The following is a 19,046-nucleotide window of genomic DNA, read 5'->3' on the forward strand; positions in this document are numbered from 1 at the left end:
CCCCCCCCCCCCCCATCAACCTGGGTAAATCCACAGTCAACCTTGTGGAGTCTTTCCGCTTCACTCATTATAATGACATCAGTGAATACAATGAAATGACATAATGAACAGGTGCAATTATAGTAAGTGTTTGCATAACAGAACTATGACAGGTCGTAACAGTGATAGACGTACAGCTTCTCCTTTATTCAAGACCAAATGGATCTGCACTTGTACATGGTTGGCCCCGATAAAACATGACAGGATAATGTAACATTGAGTCCGGTTATATAGAATACTCTCTACAGGACTTTGAAAGGGTACCAAACAGATAACCTGAAGTTAGTTACTGAGCAGTTTTACACGTACAAAATCAAGTTACTTTATAAGATAAGTAGTTCCCCCCTCAGTTTTGTTGACATCATTATGTCATTATGGTAAGTGTCTCTAAACTGGTGTAACTAATGTGGATTCAGGATAACACATTGGGACAGTTTCTACAGTATACAGTATGCTAATTGTACTAACTTTGATTAGAATACTTTTTACGTTCATATGCTGTCTTTTTACCGAAACCCAATATCCTGAGAGTTACTGTACTGTTTTACATTAAATACTCTGCTACATTGGACTACCTCTGTATCTCTTACAATACATCCTTATTTCCCTGCTCTGTAGGTCATTTCTCACAAATGTACCTGTAGAGAAGACATGAAAAGATATCGTATCCCCAGAGTGGGGAAAATTGTGATTTGCAACAGCAAAGATAAGAGCAAAGATAGATAAATGTTCAGAGATAGATAACTGTACAAAATATAGCAAACTGTGTTATACAATAAATTACACATTAATTATTAAATTGCAATATGAAAATTTCCCAACTGAAAAATTATGCAGAGATTTAATGGTAATGTCACATGGGATACAGGAAACAGGATGTATTGCACAGAGTCAACAGTGTTCATTGAAGGAAGGATCTACAGCATCTCTCCTTCACACAGTGGGGGGGTGCAGCAGCCTGTCACTGAAACTGCTCTCCTACACCTGTACAGTTTACAGAGACTGTGCACACACTTAGCTACCCTTATGTATGGGAGATATATAATTAGCAGTATTCACCTTTACGATAATTGTAGTCTTGATAGTTGAAGTTAATTTCTACCTGTTTTTGGATCAGTCTTGCTGGAACATGTGCGCTTGTGTAGTTTCACATTTAGAGGTGGTAAGTGTGATATTCGCAGTGGAATTCTATCACAGTGCCTCCCTGGCTGCGTTTCTGCTGGCTGAGCAGATGTGGAAAAAACGGAAAACGCTGACCAATCAGAGCAGACTTGGTCTTTTTAGGGAGGAGAGAGATGGGCCAAAATGGACTGTTTCAGCCAGAGGGGGAGTACGGGACAGCAGCACAGACATTATGTGTTAAGGAAACACGCAGAACTCACATTCGGGACTTTTGGGAGACTTGTAGGACTTACACATCAGCATTTAATGGACTCTCAATTGAGGAGAGAACAAGGTAGACAGTAGTGTTAACCACAATGTGTTGTTTGGTCATGTCGTCCCAACTCTCGGAAGTTCCTGTCTTCTGGAAGTTGGCTTTAAACTCATGCTGGAGGCGTAAAATTTAGCCTGTCCGACAATGAAATCAGAGATACTGCGGGCGTTGGCTTCACTAAAGCCTAGTTATCACGACCTCCAAAAAGAGACATTCCCTTATCATGCAGCTGTCTAGATTCCCTCAGTCTGTAAAGACAAATACATAAGAATACATGGACAGGTTGGTCATTGTATTCTCTTCCCCTGACCTGTAACCTGTAACATGTGAATGACCTGATGTGGTCATTCACCACATTGTGGTCATAAGTAATAAAGCCAAGCAACTGTAGTATTACTACATTGTTAGGCTGGTAGTAGATTCAGGAGCAGACACAGAGGAAAGGTTGGGAAACAGGAATGGAGGTTCATTTGAGGAAAAATGGTGCAAAGAAATCCTCTAAGACTGAGAGCGGGCAGACAGGTGGGGGGCAGGTCCAAAGAACAACGATTGGGCTTGTGCAGGCAGCCTGGGCTTCCAGGACTGAAGCAGGAGCCAAAAATCTTAAATCTGAGAACCTAGAGGAAGATATCAAGCAACAACACTAGAGCTGGCCGTAGGGAGTGTTCCCACTCGGCGTGAGCGGACGATCTGGCAGAGACCAGTTGGAAAGCCCAGGTTTAAGACAGGAGCGGTGATTGGTGGATCTGCTTCAGGAGTGTAGGCAGCCACAGGTGTCCTGATGAGGAGGGACGAGGGAGAGAGCCAGAACTCTAAAGATGGCAATGTCTGTCAGTCGGTAAAAACTACCGGGATCCAGTGTTGTAGTCAAGACCACCTAAACCGAGACCAAGCCATCAACAAGACCAGAGTGCATTGAGAGGTAAGACCAAGACTATGAGGGGTTGAGACGGAGTCAAGACCATGTCCAAGACAGGGCATGACCGATACAAGACCAAGACCAGACCAGTGCAAGTCCCGCACTGCAAATGTGGAAGATGCAACATCTCAACAGCTATTGAATGGCTGCCCATGAAAGGTGGTCTAGACATTCATGTTCCCCTCAGGATGAGTTGTAATAACTTATACAGTTTTAAGGTTATCTGGAAGGTAACTCTAGATATGTCCTGCTTTTGACCAAACTTTGGGACAGACAAGGTGGCGAAAACCACATGCCTCATCCTTTTACAATGAAACAAACCTCATGCCGTGCCTACTATTGTAAATGTTATAATAGTTCTTGCTTCAGATAAAGACATGGCACCATATTATATTAAAATAATGTCTTTTTTAATCCATCTTCAATCGTCTTTCACTGTGGGACTGCTTAGCGTCTGGACATCTGTATCTCCGTCTGACAACAGATTTGTCTTTGGGATAGTACAGCATATATAACTGAAATAAATGTATATGAATCCCATCAGAAGCATATGATGAGAAACATAACTTAGTGCTTGAATTGGTTCTATTCCCCCTCCTCTGCAGGCTCACACACACACACACACACACACACACACAGTCTGGCCAAACGTCCCACCCCAGTCTCAGTCTGTGAAGTGATTAAAGAACATCTGCCATAGCATTCATGATGCCCAGCTCCCCTCTTACCCAGGAGTCTCTTTACCCCCCCCCCACTGTCCAAGTTTAACTAATGAACTTTCATTATCCAGGCTTAGCCAAATACCTGAACTCTTTAAAACCATTTATCAAAAACCACATGATCACCTCCCAGCATACACCAGGGTTTGGGCATTGAGGGTTTTTTACACTGATGTTCTCAGAGGGAGAGTTGTTGAATTATCCATATTTCCTTTTTTTTTCATAGAGGGACAAGTTCAACATAACAGTCTTTTTTTATCAATGGAGTAATGTTGTGAAAAAACAGATGGGAGCTGTTGTAAAAGGGAGAACTTTGATTTAGCTGATGCTTTTATCCAAAGCGACTTACTACATATTTTTAATATGTAAGAGGTTGCACACCAAAGTTTTGGAGATATTGTCCATTTCATTTTTGGATTTAATACAGTAAACGTACTGCATAGTACACCTTTAATCAAGCAGTATTCACTTGATGGACCTAAAAGTAATATTACAATTGCCCAAGTGGTCCAAGTTGACTTGTGCAGCTGTGAGGGACAAGGCCCTGCATGTTGGACGCTCATTTCCGTTAGAGTCAGACAGGACATGTTACATCCTATGTACATGGACATACAACGTCTTCCTATTATATCACGGTTGTCCTTTTATGTCCATCCACCAAAGTTAGATTCATACTTCTTTCAGACAGTTCAGTTAAATGACTCTAAATCACCGATGTAAAACAAAGATAATTCGGTCTTTGATTTACAAGGGATTGTGGGACGGCAGACATGCAGGATGTTGCAGTTGTCTGAGTACATGTCCTCAGTTGAATAATGAGTGTCTGCTGTATCCGGTCTTCTTTTACTCTTCGTGGACAACGTTACATCAACAATACAGCATGCATATTTTTTGATTAAAGTATCTTCCTCAGAGAGTAGAAATACACAAAGCTGTAGAAGCAGTAGCAAGTCAATGGTTAGAATGCATATAAAAATCAGATTATTCATATATTCAGATTTTCATGGTATGTGTTATAGACCTGTTTTAACTTTCCGTGCTACAGAGTTGAGTTCAGGGACAGACTGAAAATGAAAAATGTCTCTGGACTGTTTGACCCCACCAGGCTGCACTGTATAGGAAGGATTGGTTCAAGGTAGGTTCACACAGATAAATCTTCCGGAAGGAAAACAGTATGAAAATCTGATACAAATTTATGATACCAATTAAAACCGATGAGAGGGGCTTTGTTTTTACAGAATGGAATGTAACATATTCACAAGAATGGTTAAATAGGGGGGCTTTCAAAAGTAACACGATAATCACGAGTTAATGCAAATTCCTTTTTAATGCTAATTTCTTTTGACATGTGATTAATGCACGCACGCGTCCCCTCGCACCAATCCTTAGTTTGGGAAATCAGGAAGCAATGCAGCACTCTCTGGAAGTTTCTGTCAGTCACGTCAGTTACCTCCGGGTCACTGCACGTTTTTTTGAGCCACAGTGGAAACTTCAGTCGCATGCTTTGACTGTTGAGAGAGAGAGAGAGAGAGAGAGAGAGAGAGAGAGAGAGAGAGAGAGAGAGAGAGAGAGAGAGAGAGAGAGAGAGAGAGAGATTCACTGACCCAAGTGCAGAACACTTTCTGCAAATGATTTGGTTCTTACCAAGGAAAAAAAAACTTAGATTTAGAAGTGTTAGATAATTATCTTGTTTTAAAAGTGAATTTCCTTATTTTAAGTGTTTAACTTTACACCATAATCTTGAATCAAGCAAGCTTGTCAAATGAAATGGTCTTGCTGCATGGACAGATAATTTCACTTGTTTTTGACCATCTTTTCCCTCATTTAGGGTTTTCATCTAGTGTTAAGACTCCCTTTTTACAGTGAAAGTAGCCAGACAGTGGACATTGAACATAACTACAGCGGCCAGGCACATGCATTCCTACATTATATTTTTATACTACAGTATAATCTTGCTTTGCCAGACCTTCCCCCACAGAGCTGTGGAGGAGGGTCTGACTAGTTGGTTCAGCAGTCCTGGATGGAAGAAAATATGCTCTGGTTTGTTGACATTTCTTTAAACCAATCACAATCGTCTTGAGCGGCCACGGTAACTCTGCAAAAGAGCCTCGGGAAAGAAGTTGTTGCGGGGATGGCTATCCGGGTGAAAAGACCATGATCCTGTGCAACATCCAGCAGCACCAGAGCCATCCTGGAAGTGTAACGTTGTAGATATAGACTACCACTAGTATAATATTAGCAGCTTAAAAAATACACCACCAACATTCATCATTGTGGAGGTGGGTGTGGTCTGCAATCAGCTGCAGGGGAGAGAGGTGTGGGGGTCTCTCGTTAGAGCAGTGCCAGGTGAGCTAACTGTCTCAGCGGAGTGTAATTACACTCTACCTCTACCTGTAAAGTTAACTCGTCAATAATCAAAAGAACTCATGCATAACAATAAGTGTGTCATGGCGACCACCTGGTGTGTGTGTGTGTGATTGGTTGAGTAGAGTCAGTACCAGATGCACAGGTGTCGCTGAGGTCACAGGGTTCACTGGATCCACTGGGTTGCTCTCTCTCCTCTCTGATGCCAGTGCCTTCCGGGTCACTAGGCTGGGATGAATCATTTGTTATTTTAAAACATTTTGGCCGCATCAGCCTCAAGGGACTTCCTCTCTGATTGGTTTACAGAAATGCCAATAAACCAGAGCACGTTCTTCTCCCATCCCGGAATGCCCTGTGGACTAGCCAGACCCTCCTCCGCTCTGCAGCGTGGGGATCGTCTGAGAGTAAAATGGACTGGACCAAAATGATTTGGCTGGAAAAGAGAGGATGACAGATTTAACACCCAGCCACCGGAACCACAGCCAACTTGCCTAGGCCAGTCAGCCACACAGCGCTTAGTTATTTTTATATCAATATTTATATACATCTGTGTATATTTAGCATTGCATTGGCCCCAACGTTGTCATGAAGCCCACCAGGAACACTACAGGTGCTCCAGAAGTACAGTCTGTCGTCTGTGACTAAAATTCTTTAATATTGCAGTTCTACAGTATGTCATTACTTTTATAGTATACACTCAAGTGTGTACAGAAAGGTTTGACACCACTAAGGTGGGCACATTGAATATGATTGTGAGCCTTAGATCATGTTGTAAATATAAACTGTGACATTCAGCTGGTTGTTGTAGCAATCAATTTATCAGATGAAATCATTAAGTACAACTTTAGTGAAATATGGAAAATGTAGTCATGTCACTTCCAACTATTTATGCATTAAAAACGCAATAGATACATTTGTGAAGATAGTAGCTGTTAGAGGGGTGGTTTGCATCTTTAAATGGACTGTACTCAATATTCAGAAGACGGGGGGGGGCCTTAAAAAGACGGGTTCTTAAACAGAGCGTTTCAGACAGATTGTGAATGTAGGTATTTTCTGACAGAATATGAGAAAAACCTTATTTAACGTTAATGCATGTGAACATGTTCTAATAAAAAACACAAATGAATCAGAAAATGAGCATAATATTGAACTTTTAATATCAATGATTTCCTTCAGGATGCTTTAAGAGCAAATTTTACTGGACCACTAAAGAAACTTTCAGATGAAGATTTAATTCTCAGGAATTCACTTTATAGACACTACCGCTGACCGTGTATTAATTTGGCCACAATTAAGAACATTGACCATCACGGTCCAACCTGGTCTTTTAGTTTCAAACCCAGTCTACGTACAGTACACATGTCTAATCTGAGTTTTCTGTTGACGTCTAAAATTAGTTCTGAACGTACATGTTCCACCAAAACAAGTTCCTTACTGAGACGTTTTAGCAGAGACACGTGGCTCCATCCAGTGCTTAGTGCCACTGAAGACAAATGTGATTGGTTAAAGAAATACCAATAAACCAGAGCATGGTTTCCTGTGTGGACTAGTCAGACCCTCGGTGGAGGAAGATCTGGCAATGTGAGATCTTATACCTACCAGTGCCGAGGAGTTGTCTAACCTCCTTATGTGACTTACAGGAATACACCTGTAGATGAACATGTCCACCAACTACCCCAACAAAAAGAAGACCCAGTTTACCAAAGAGGTATCTAATAAAAAGAGGATTTATGAAAGCACAGGAACACAGCAGTCAGGACCTGGAAGTGGACATCTCTAGCCTGCTTGTTCTGATCTCTTCATCTGAGGAGTTATTCACACCCTCTTCAAGAACTTGTCTTCTATGTGCGGTATGTCAGACATGTAGAGTCTTCCAAGTGCTGGGGGGTGGAGCTGTCTGCTATCAGTGGCCTAGATCCTGCAGGAGGGAACGAGGCAGTGCACCTGATCCTTTGCACCTTTGTCCAGTGTGTCCCTGTCGCCCTGCTGCAACAGATATGCTTCAGCAACAATAATCCGAATCCGAATGATTGATTATTCCCCTCTGGTAAATAGTTTGGTTTCAGTTGCTCCCAGTCCGATTCAAGGAAAGGAGTCAGTGCGTAAAACGAAGTAGCATGGCTCCAGCAGGAAGTCAAAATGTTAAGTAGAAGTAAAGTGAGGTTAAAAAGATTGTTTCTAAAACTTATTGTACAAAAATTGTTACACTTAACTGTCTAAGAATACATAGATGTGATTTAGAGATATGTGCTGTGAGACCAGTTATGACTCTAAACGTGAAACACTCAGAGGGAGGAATGGCCACAGGCAGGAAGGAGGTCACTGGTGCATTATGGGTGTGTGAGTCAGTCCCTTATCTACAGTATAAATATACACTCTAAAGAACTTACCTGTTAAAAAAAAAGAAAAAAACAGTAAAGGGAGGCGACCTCTAGCTCACCCAACAAGAGTATGCGCCCCATGTAGGCTGAGTCCCGCGGCGGCCCGGGTTCAGATCTGACCTGCGGCCCCTTGTTGTGTGTCATCATCCACCCCCCCTTTCCTGTCTAGCCACTGTCACTATCAAATAAAGGAAAAAATCTCCAAAACATGATCTTAAAATAAAAGCGGGGTTTACGGTTAATTTAATGTACAGCATGAACTGGCTTTTGATTACTTTTACAGCATTCTACGTGCACATATGGATTCAGCATGCAAAAAAACTGGAAAAATCCCTGATAGACTTTGCACCGACTCATGAATTAAAGAATGCTGCTGCTCACCAAACAGTCAGTAAGATGAGGATGCAATAAGATGAGGATGCACACCAAAATGCAAAAAATACTCCAGGATAGTGTTAACTGAGATACTTCGCATAGTTATAGTTCTGTTAATATGTCAACAGAGCGTTATTTAAAAGATTTTCTTTTGTATCAACAGTTAAACGGTGTATTTAACAATAACAGCTTAATACTGTTGGAATCCTGCTGTAAATTAAGAGCAATCATTTACAGTGTAATGTAGAATACACACTCATATGAGTAGTAAGTATTATTATTAATAGAGTCATTTGCTTTTGTACAACATTAATTTACTGTGAAAATTACCATACAAGGTTAATCTAAGAAATCTTCAATATTTACTGCACAAAAAAAGGGCAAGATGCCCAAAACGGTGGAAGTTGGTCAGCTGACAGAAAACTTGGAGATGGAGGTCAGGAAGCCCAGGCTGTGAGAGGCCAGAGGGCTCGTCTCTGAGCTCCACCCTATCTCAGCATCTCCACTCACAAGAAGACTTTGTTGGCTTCTGACTTACATCCTCCCCTTTAGTTGAGAGAGCCACAACACAGATCAGTTCATTTCAAAAAGAAGAGCAAGGCTTCAAACGGGAAAACATCCCTTGAAAAGTGACCAAGACATAATTACAGTGTTGGGGCATGATGGAGTTATAGATCTGCACTGGGTCACTTTTATGGTTGAGATGTTTTGAACTCTTTAGGAAGTCAACAGAAAAAAGAGAAACCTTGCAGGATAGAGATATTAGGAGGACACTACTAGGTTTTTCAGGTCGACTCCCAGCCTGTTTTTTAATTTGTAGACTTCATGCACCCAACACCCACTGATATGGTTTAATACAACGGCTGATCAGGGCATCGGATGCTCATGGCGGAAGCTGAGCAGGATTACAAAAAACAGAGATGAATCTGCAAAAAACTCTCCCCAGTTCTCCTGAAAACAGTGGCACAAATTAGTCATCTGCAAGCATTCATCCACAACCCCTTTAACATCTGTGACCACCGAGCTGTTTTCTTAGTAGCACGCAGGATTTCCAAGCCCATGTGTCTGGTGGAGTCATTTCAGAACAAGGAGGAAGAAGCAAAATGAGGCAAATAACCTTAAATGTGATCCAGATTGACAAGTCAAAGTGGCAATTACAGGAGGAGAGTTAAACCCATTAGGAAGCTTTTCCCCCAACATAAGATCAGTCTCGCACATGAGTCTTTTTTCTCGGGGTAGTAAAGTTTACAACTTCAAGCAACACTTGTTGGACCTGGTGGAGTAAATGCCTGAACCTCAAACAAGCTCAGTTCAACAAACATAAAAAACCATTTACATATTTTGAATATGTAAAGAACATATGTTCCTTTCTTTCCCTATTTCCGGAAACGAACCACATTATTTTATTTTAACTTTTCCTTTTTACGACGTCCACACATGGCACCTTTGGTACAGTCCGTGTTTAGGATATTTTGTTGTTACAGCATTCTATGGTTGAGGTACTGAGTTAGAAAACATAGCATTTGATAAAAACAGCTAAAGGCAATAATTTGTTACTATAAAATGTGAGAGAATTCGCCCACAGTGATGAACCTAGACAGAATAATGAGTCTGCAGCTCCCTTCAGCTTTGTAGTGAGTTTCAGCTCATTGTATCTGTCCGAACTACGTTTTAACTCTTTGGGTTCACTCTGACACTTTCATAGCATCGTTTTCAGAGAAAAAGTCATTTGGAAAGTCTTACAATCGGTTCACACAGGTCTTACATTTGTATGTCCTTTCATAAGGTGACTAATTTCTCACGAAGCATGTTGTGTGTGTTGATTACTACTAGAAAATAATGTAATAAGTTCAAGTACTTTTTTATCCATTATATCCTACACACCTTTGCCAGTATGTTTATGACGTTTGTATTAAATTCCAATCTAAATGGTTTGAAAAAGTCTTAAAGTTAACTTGTGGACTCCTGGGGTTAATTGATAAATACATAAAATATGGAGTTATATTTTCTTTTCCATTTTTGCATTTAATATTTGGCTGAATACTGAGCAGACTCCCAACATGACAAAGAAGGATTGAAGATTTTGAAGAAACAAGAAGGTGACAATAAAACTCCAAACAAGGCGCTGCTGTCCGGCCTTCCGAGCCTGCTGGGCTCCAGCCCCGCTGTCCACTGCCAACAGACCGGCGCCCTCTTGACCTCCGGTTACATTCCAGCCCAGGTTAGCACAAGGGCTCTTCAGTGTGGGAAGGAAGTGCTGATAGAGATAGGGACAGGTGTCTTCATCACCAACTCCCAGCTGTATCCATAAATCAAGAGCTACTAAGGCCCCTAGCGACCACAAGTGAGACAGAGGGACTGTTTTAGAGCCACACCGAAGGATGAACGTTTCTAAGGCCATGGCTTAAGCGTATGAATGGCAGCACATGACGTGTCGTGCCACGTTGTGCAAATCCGCAGTACTTCATCAGAGCCGCGGAGAGAGTGGAACATGATCGAGCTGTGGACAGGGGGCCAGGAGGAATCTGGAGGAAGCATGACTTCATCTCAGCCTTTTTTTGTTTCTGTCGGTGCCAAGCATTTAGTTAATATTCTGGATTGTGTTGTGGTTGAGCTATTGTCTTGGTACACCACCTGACCGAACAATACACAATATAATATAATATTGACGTCAGCAGACAAGAATCTACCTCTGTGGTTTTCTTCACATTTACCTAGGTCTCAGTTCTGCTAGCGTCTGATTGGTTGGTTCAGCTGCATGTGATTAAGTAAAACGAGGAAGTGTTGTTGTTGATAAAAAAGGCTGGTTTGTGATGAGCTTCACCTTTCCTGTAAAGCAGACGAGAGCAGGCGGCAGCAGCCGGGGGGGGGGGCGAAACGCTGCGGTGAAGACGGACAGTTTGAAGTCGTTCAGGCTGGACAGGAAGTCAAAGTAACACTCATCCTGATAGGTTTGATTCCGATTTAATGAAATGTTTTTAGACATATATCAACTTTTAGTCTCCAGTTGTTATTATTAAGATCAAAACATTCTGCATGTGATCTGTAAACAACAGACTGTAGAGGATCTTAACAGATTTAGTGTCACACATCATGTGGTCTGTACAGAAGAAGCCTTTAAATCAGACAAATATGAGTTAAAATCCCTCTGATTCCAAAAACAATAAAAAGTTAATATAAAACGTCATGTTGTGCCAGGACTCTTTCCCCACAAGCACCTAAAGAGGAAAGGTGTGACACAGCTGATCCTGGACCAGCTGACTGGAGGGGCCACCTCAGACTTCTCTCTACTCCAGGCCTGGTCAAGGACTGGGATCCTGTTTCAGGTGAGGGGGGGGGGGGGTCTGTGTGTCTGCAACAGGCTGCTCTACCCACAGGTTATGTAAGCAAAGAAGATGAGATTTAAATAGCAGATCACACTGAAAATTCTTCTAGATGTTCCTCATTTATGGCTTATTTGTACTCTGTTAGGTTTATCCTTAACCTAAGGCTCCTATATACCTTCTACTGCACAATCTGACATGCCTAAAATATATCATCTGACACTGACTATGTTTACATGCACATAATATTCCAGTTTTTGCCCTTATTCTAAACCAATACAATATTCCGACTGAGCTGTTTACATGGCTACTGAAGGCATTTATTCCACTAATGTTCCTGTTCACATGTTGGAGCATGTGAACACACCGTCCCTCTTTCATCCCTTCAACCAGCACAATTCATGATGCATGCACATATCCAACCTGTTAATATCCAGGTATTTCAGGATGTTTAAATGAAGCTGTGTTTCTCCTTCTTTTCTTTTGGGCATGACCTCTAGCACAGCCTTGCAAACTGTCACAGCTGAGCTTACGCTGTAAACAGGCAAGGGGGCGTAATGACACATTCAGAAAAAGACCTTATTCTGAATATTTTTTAAAAATTTGGAATATTGTCATATTCTGAACGATAAAGGGAAATGAGCGTGCAATGTAAACGAACTCAGTGATTGAGTGAATGAAGATTTGATTTGACTGATGTCACACAGCTTGGCGTGCGATTACCCTGCAGGACCATAGGTTCCATAGTATATCGGAGCCTTTGGATTTGAGTCTTACTCATTATGTGCGTTTAGAGGCTCTAGCACCAAATATAGTACTTGACACTTGTCTGTGTCCAAAACAGACTGGGAACTCATCAATGATTATACTTCAGCTTCAAGTCCCTCTATAGAGAGATAGTCAGCAGGGTTAGGTCCCTCTGTAGAGGGAGTAGGCAGCTTTAGGTTCCTCAGGTTCACATCAGCAAGGATCTGACCTGGACTCACCACACCGAAACTATCACAAATAGACTGTTAGGCTGAGGAGGTACACCATGGACTCCTGGCGACTTCTACAGGTGCACCATCAAGAGTATCCTGATGGGCTGCATCACCGTCTGTTAGTTCCAGGCTCTACAGAGGGAGAGGGGAGGCAGTGCGGCTGTATAACACCAGTAAATAGGTTCATATATGAGAGTAGAAATATAAGGAGTGTGGATATGTACGGTATTTACATAATTTAAGGAATTTTTATGATACAGTATTTACATAATGAAGGATTTGTAAAGGTGAACAGTAATATTGAATAAATAGTAACAGCAGAGTATTGGACTAATTGTTAGCCAGTGTTATTGCAGAAAACATATAATATTGTCCAGTATAAATAAAGCTTTTAGGTTTAAGGACGTGTTGTGCAGCTGGAACATGGCATAGATGCTCCTCGTGGAAATTAGGTGTAAGAATGTGTTGTAATCACAGGTCATCCATTATTTTTCAGTCAATTATTTAGTCAATTATTTTGACTGCTAAATCAAAAGTATTCTAAAGAGTCCTATTTAGAGCCAGGATCAGAGTGGTATGCCATGAAGACCTTTCTGGTCTCTAATACCTGCTCTACAGCCTCTATATTTACCTGCTCTTGTTTTGATATCCAGCCTACCAGATATGGGCTTCAAAGGGATGCCCACGTAAGAGTCTGGCATGTCGACTGAGCCTTTGAAACCCAACACTGTTATGTGATGTTGTTGGGGGGACAGTCCATCATCCTGACACACTCATAAACAAGCCCCCCCAAATAGGGAATGCATGTGATCATGAGGACCGTTCAAATTCACTTGTTGTACACTGTATTAACAAAAGTGATGACGTTTGAAAAGTGTGTTTATTAATATGTCACAGTTGTACTAACTCTGTAGCCACCTGCTGTTTGATGAATACTCCTCATCTGGTTTGGATTTCTGGTGAAATCTCCACTTGTGACAGATTTGGGAGGAGAATACGAGACCAGGCAGGAGTGTGTGCCTCCATTACCAGGGCTTTTCTGAGAAAGCTTTACACAGAATAGTGTGTTTGTGTGTGTGTGTGTGTGTGTGTGTGTGTGTGTGTGTGTGTGTGTGTGTGTGTGTGTGTGTGTGTGAAGGCTGCCTCTCTCCCTTTTTATTATACATAATTTAAACATATTGTTTTGGTTCAACGGACAAATTATCATTTGATGTGTATACAATGACATAGGCTGGTTTAGCTGGTTTGTGGATTCATGGTATTTATAGGGGCTGGGCACTCTGAAGGTAATTTTTGGGAGGCTTATTGTTATTGGTGCTCTTATATATTTAAATGTAATGGTACTTTCCAGATCCAGAGTATTAATGTTGCTCCTTTAGTGTGGCTCACCCTCTGCTTACCTGGGCAGGTGGTAGGTTCCAGGTAGGTGTGGCCGAGGTGTTGAAGTGCCTTCAGAAGAAGGGGAGAAGAGGGAAGGAGTTGCCAGCTTGCTGTTGTTCAACATAAGGAAAAGCTTAAGCACGGAAGGTGTAAAAAGAGGACTAATTTTATATATACTGTATATTTATGCACTGTTGTTTCAGTCTACTTTAAATGTTCTCATTTTTGTGGCCAAGGTGACAGTAACCCCAATTATCTGATCTACTTTTTAGATCTAAGACATTTTAAAAGGTCTAGTTACACTTAGACCTGTATGATATGTTTTTCGAGCACAGTTTTGGGTAATACCTTAACCTTAAAACTGCAAATACACATTATGTCAAAGGCATGACTACTGATGAACTAATAGTGATCCACAACTACACAGTTGGCCGTTTTTCACCTCTTTTAGCTCATTGTTTTAAGTTTCCTGGCCTGCAACGTGTCTTCCAAATGTTACTAACTTTGGGTGGAGTTGGACAGCAGCAGCAGCTGTGAAAAAGCTCTGTAACACCCACTGTACACTACCTGCCAGTTGGCAGTCGTTTGATACTAGGTGGTGAACATAGTGGAGCATTTAGCAGTTTAAGAGACAGATATTTGTCTTTAAAAGTTGGAGGAGACCAAACAAAAGCTAAAAGAAGAGTTAGCAGGCATTCAGAGCTAAAACACTGCCCTGAAATAAGAAATATGCAGCGCATTGCATTGGTAGAGGTGTATTGTTAAAGGTAGCAGCGAGACAATGAAAAACAACACAGGGAGCCCAGTTGAAGAAACAGATTAATGTGTTTGAGTAAGGGATGTAAAAAAAATTGCAATGATTAGAAATTAATACATATCCCTTTAAACAACATTAATTCTTTTGGGAGATGCAAATAAAAGGCTCTTTTAAGAGCCACACACTGAATCTAAAGAGAGACTTCCCGGTCTCACTAACAGGCTTTATTGCTTATATTTTTAATTAATCAATGACAATTATAAAGCAGCCCCAGACCACTCATAATCATTTATCAAGAGTCTTTTAAAAGGCAAGTTTAAGTTGCAAAGCCCTTCCAGATGGTTCTCATCAAAAGACTGAAGTCATTTGTGTGTACTGTCAATGTGAACTGACAATCGTGCATTAAATCACAATTAAATATTTGATGTTTGAGGTGTTTTGACAGCCCTTAGTTAAAATGTTATCAACTGCAGTGTGCATTACTCCCAGGCAGTTTTTCTACAACTCCCCCGTTATCACAGCAGCAATTATTTTATCTTCAATGTTATGATTGCAAGATGAAGCAGTTCCTGTTACAAACTAAACCTCCAGGAGTCTGATCCTCCATTTGATTGGCCAATGCAGCACCCTGCTGGATCACTTTATGCTGAGACAAACATGAAGCCTGCTTTAGTCTGGTTCAGCCATGTTTGCCAGACAACCCTGTGTTGTTTTTCCCAGGGTGCCATCTGCGTGGGCACCCCCGTATCACTGATGGACTGGCTCTAATTTTGTACCACTTCCTGTGTTCACTATGTGGCACTAGGAAACTAGCTCTAACATGCATTAGACATGTGTGGACCACACCAGGATCTTTCTTGCAAATGACCTTTGTCACATGACTTCCTGTTGCCAGTGGGTTTAGTAGTAGCGTGTAGATGTCTTCAGGCCAGGACTTGATTGGACCCTGTGCAGTAGAGTCACAAACAGCACTGCCAGGCCGGCGCCTATGAGCATCTGGGTCCCTGTGCTCGCGCTGATGAGCCATTAACGGGTGAGTCCTCTTCAGCTCAATAGTACAGTGTTAATATCAGCAGCAAGGACACAAGTAAGCAAGTAAGTTTAGCAAGGTAACTAATTGGTCAGTATGACAATTCATCCATCCATCTTCATCCGCTTATCCAGCATAACAATTGCAAATTATGATCTTGTCACACAACAACAATATTTCCCCTTAGCAGTTATATTTGCCTCTCTAGCTCCCCCATTCCCAATGTGTCCAAAGACCTTTAGTCCCTCGAAAATGTCTTTCATTTCCCTTAAAGATTAATTTGGACGGTGTCTTCTCGTACCGACTTCTGACGGACTGACTTACACATTAAATGAAAGCTATTTTAAAATCTATGGGACAAATAAAACGGATGAAACTGATTTGAATCAACAAGATGATTTGTTTTCAAAGTAAAACAAGTCATACAAAAGTTATGTATTCATGAACCTTTTGTCTTAAATGGTAATGTTGCTCTGTTCCTGCTGGATGTCTCTGTGGGCATCTGATACCAACACGTTGTAGCTTCAGCGAAATTTTGAGGCGATAAAATGTCAATGTGCTGACAGTTTTCTCCACTGCCTCTAAGTGGAGAAAAAATTAACAAATTAATAAAGCTTTAAGTATACTTTTAATAATTGCAAAACTTGGGTTAAAAAGTTTAGATTTTGACCAAGACCAGTCTAACCTGATTTACACCACAGACCCTAGGATGTGGATAAATAACCCAGGTAAATAATGTTATCATAAAAATAAGACGTGATTGTTAATATAATGAAAATAAAATCCAGATTGTACAATAATGGAACAAATGTCATCCGCTAATGTCAGTTGCCTCCACATGGTTCTCATGGCAGCTTCTGACTCATTGAGGCATGATGTCAAATGCCTCAGTTTGATGGTGTGAGAAAGGGTTTCCGGATTTCCAGAGTAGATTGGCGGTTCACGTTACATTGTGCGGTGTGTATCCAGGACAGCACAACAGTCAGAGACACTCCACACTGTGGTTACTACTGACAGCAGATGCTACCAGTCTGAGAGAAAGAGAGCCACATCTGGGTCACTTCTCATCTTCCCCTTCATCTTTTCTTCCATGAAAGAAAACCCCCAGGGGCTCACTTCAGTGTTTGGGTCGGAGGCCGGACCTCTTCAAATTTAAGCAAGCATGTATCAGAATTCCATGTTACACCTGCTAAACTGCAATTTTCATTTATTAAAAAAAAAATTAAAATTAAAGTGAACAAGTGTATTCCAAAATGTATTCCTTTCAACATTTACTCTCAGCTGATTTGCCGCCAGTCAGGAGGTGAGAAATGAAAGAAGAAAGAAAGAAAGAAAGAAAGAAAGAAAGAAAGAAAGAAAGAAAGAAAAGTAGAACAACACCAGCCTTATCCTTTGAATTTGTTAAAAATCAACCAGTCCTTGTTTCACACATGTCCATGCTGTGTAAATCTATACGTATATACTGTACATCCAGGGAAACCTGAGCCAGCCTTAGTAGATAAATCTGACTACTATGTAGAGAAGCAAAATTAAGGCGGGGCCGCCATGTCTGCAGCTACACCCTCCCCCGTCCGTCTAGGCGTCCTGTGCCACTCCTCGATTCCTAACTATAAGCTTCATCAAAGAGAGTTTTAAGCTTACTCTTAAATGTATGGCCGGTGTCTGCCTACCGAACCCAGACTGACCCTGAGAACCACAAGTAACTCTGCAGACCAGAAATCCAAAAGAAGAAAAGAAATGAAGAAATGAGTGCTTTGTGGACAGAATCATTTGCTTTCACTGCCAATGCTGTTGCCTTACTGCTATGCTTGATTTGCGGTGAGAAACTGGCAAAAATCAAAAAATGTAATATTAAAACTAATTTCCAGAACAAGCACACTGCTTTTACAGAAAAATATCTGGGAAATCTTCTGACTCCACTACTGCTAGTCGTGTGGCAGTGCAGGAGATAGGAAGGTGTGGAAAGCTGTCCACGGACTCTTAATACACAACAGAATTATTCAACAGAAAATCAAAGCATCTGTTCTTAGACTTTTACAAAAAATTACAAATTTAAGATGTGCTCTGCAAAAAACTTCACAGACAGCGCTATGAAAATGGCAACAAACATGATATTAATGGATGCTTACTCAGAACCATTGCTATGTTTATAGGTTAAAATAGACTGTGTTAACTTCAAGATAAGGCTCAAATATCTTTTGCGGCTCCAGACAAGACTTTTTTTTTATGTTCTCCAGCGTGCAGGCCAGTGTCGTACCCAGCAGCAGCTTCATTAGGTGACACAGGGTAAGTGCTTCCGCAGGCTGCCTCCCTGGTCACTGCTGCTGGGAACATGGAGCTCTGGCTCCCCAACAGACATCTGTATTTGTATGAGGGCTATTCTGTACTGTATGTCACAGCAGTAAATTATCCCTTTTTATTTTTTACATATTTACCGTGGTCAGACTCCTTTGCCAACCCATGGTGCAGCCCGTTATGATTTATGAGCATGACTCCTTTACCAGATGACTGCTGTAGGATCCTACCTGCTGCAGTTCTGGCCACATCTCGGATTGTTGGAGTCGGTGCAAACCACAAACCGTCATAGTGTGTGTGTGTGTGTGTGTGTGTGTTCACATGTGTATTCTGCCCTCATGTGCCAAGGAGCAGCAGGTTGTTAGATAACTTATAACCGGCTTTTCAAAAGAAGCAGATGGTTGAGCGAGCAGAGATATACTTGAGGATTAAAGACAGGTAAATAATGTGGGCTGCAAAATGTAACAGTATTGTATTTTGAAATAGCACAGCTGCTTTAAATTGCAATTCAAAAGTCACCTTCTATTTTAATCAGCTGCAGTAGTAAATGTAAGGAATTGCAACTCCAGACAACTTTAAAACAGCTTTCAGCTGCATTTAAATAATGTGCTTTCAGGTGGATTACTAAATCTAAAATGGAATGGTGTTACTTGTTTTATGGGTTGCAATGCGTTAATGATGAATGTAACACTATGTTTTATAGAGGAATATGTTGAGTGCAGGCAGAAAAGAGACTCGGCTCATAAAATGAAATTGGGCCATGCGAGCACACTGCTGAGCCTGTCATCACTGATTACTCAGTGTCATGGAAAATCAGATGTCTTTAGGACACATGCTGTCAACACCCTGGATGCTGTCCGATGGACAGAAAATCAGGATCTTGTTCAAAAATCTGTGACACTCAAAGAGTGTTGTTCACAGGCGAGAAGCATTCAGCAGTAAAGGTCCAATGACATGGTACACTTTGGATGCTTTTATATAGACCTTAGTGGTCCCTAATACTGTATCGGAAGTCTCTTTTATATAGACCTTAGTGGTCCCTAATACTG

The 19,046-nt window shown here is 41.3% G+C and overlaps 1 long non-coding RNA gene across 1 annotated transcript; it reads right to left on the reverse strand.

Moving 5' to 3' along the window:
• Positions 1-5,633: 5,633 nt before the first annotated feature.
• On the reverse strand, positions 5,634-16,153 carry LOC117960631. The gene is made up of 3 exons (XR_004660187.1): positions 16,023-16,153; positions 11,746-11,748; positions 5,634-5,645 (listed from the first exon to the last, which is right to left on the reverse strand). It is a non-coding gene; the product is annotated as an uncharacterized LOC117960631 (long non-coding RNA).
• Positions 16,154-19,046: the final 2,893 nt, after the last annotated feature.

The sequence above is a fragment of the Etheostoma cragini genome, chromosome 17 (genome assembly GCF_013103735.1).
Source record: "Etheostoma cragini isolate CJK2018 chromosome 17, CSU_Ecrag_1.0, whole genome shotgun sequence".
Classification (NCBI taxonomy): domain Eukaryota; kingdom Metazoa; phylum Chordata; class Actinopteri; order Perciformes; family Percidae; genus Etheostoma; species Etheostoma cragini.